Source organism: Olea europaea, chromosome 6 (genome assembly GCF_002742605.1).
Source record: "Olea europaea var. sylvestris chromosome 6, O_europaea_v1, whole genome shotgun sequence".
Taxonomy (NCBI): domain Eukaryota; kingdom Viridiplantae; phylum Streptophyta; class Magnoliopsida; order Lamiales; family Oleaceae; genus Olea; species Olea europaea.
This window is the reverse complement of record NC_036242.1, coordinates 4,960,135-4,961,077: the sequence shown is the minus strand read 5'-3', so window position 1 is coordinate 4,961,077 and position 943 is coordinate 4,960,135.

The window sequence follows — 943 nt, the reverse complement described above, 5'->3', positions numbered from 1 at the left end:
TTTTGGGTTTGCATGAAATATTATTTTACTAAAGAATGTGTTGTTGAAATGATATTAAATTACTGTTTAAAAATGTATTTTTCCCCAAAGAATGGGGCTCAAACAGGGGCTACGTAAAACTCGATGATTGAAAGTGGAATTAAAAGGAGGAAATGAAATACGGCGAAACACAAAGTTTGGGGACCAAATTGTAAATATCCAATGGTTGATTTAGATCACAAGAGATACTTAGAAAATTGCTAGGAGTCAATTGGATACAACTAGAATTAAAAAATGAATGAAATATGATCAGAATATTATCATAAATCGATTTTCAATCTCATAAGATATCTTCTAGATTTTTAACCAAAGATTGAGACCCATTTTTGGCATAATGAACTTTCAAATTGGAAAATCTCTGCAATGAAAATTGTAGCCTTTTGAGTGACCTTTCCAACGCACATTGAATCACTTCAATCGGATATTAAGAGAGAAAGTTATGACCAAAATACTGATTGTTGTGCAAATACAAAAATATGCGGGCCTAGGTAACTTTCCTTATTTTGTTGAAACTTTTTCGGAAACCATTTTGATGTGATTTTCAACCAATTTTTGACTCCTACTAATTACAAACAGCAGAATACATTAAGAGAACTCTCCTACACCTCTCATCTACATCTCATACTCCAATATTCATCAATTATTATCACCAGAGAATTGAAGGGGATTTATAATAATTCAATTAAGTGAAGATTCAAACTTGAGTTTTGGGCAAAGAAGAGAAGGTGTAAGTGGAGATGTATCAAGAAACTATTGAAGAGATTAAAAATTCATCTTCATCTTTTCAATTTATCAAAAATTCGGGTTATGACTCTCTACTTAAATACAATTTCTTGTAATTTAGATATGTTAGGATAATTTTATATAATGTTATGATGAGATAAACTCTTTTTATGATTTTTTT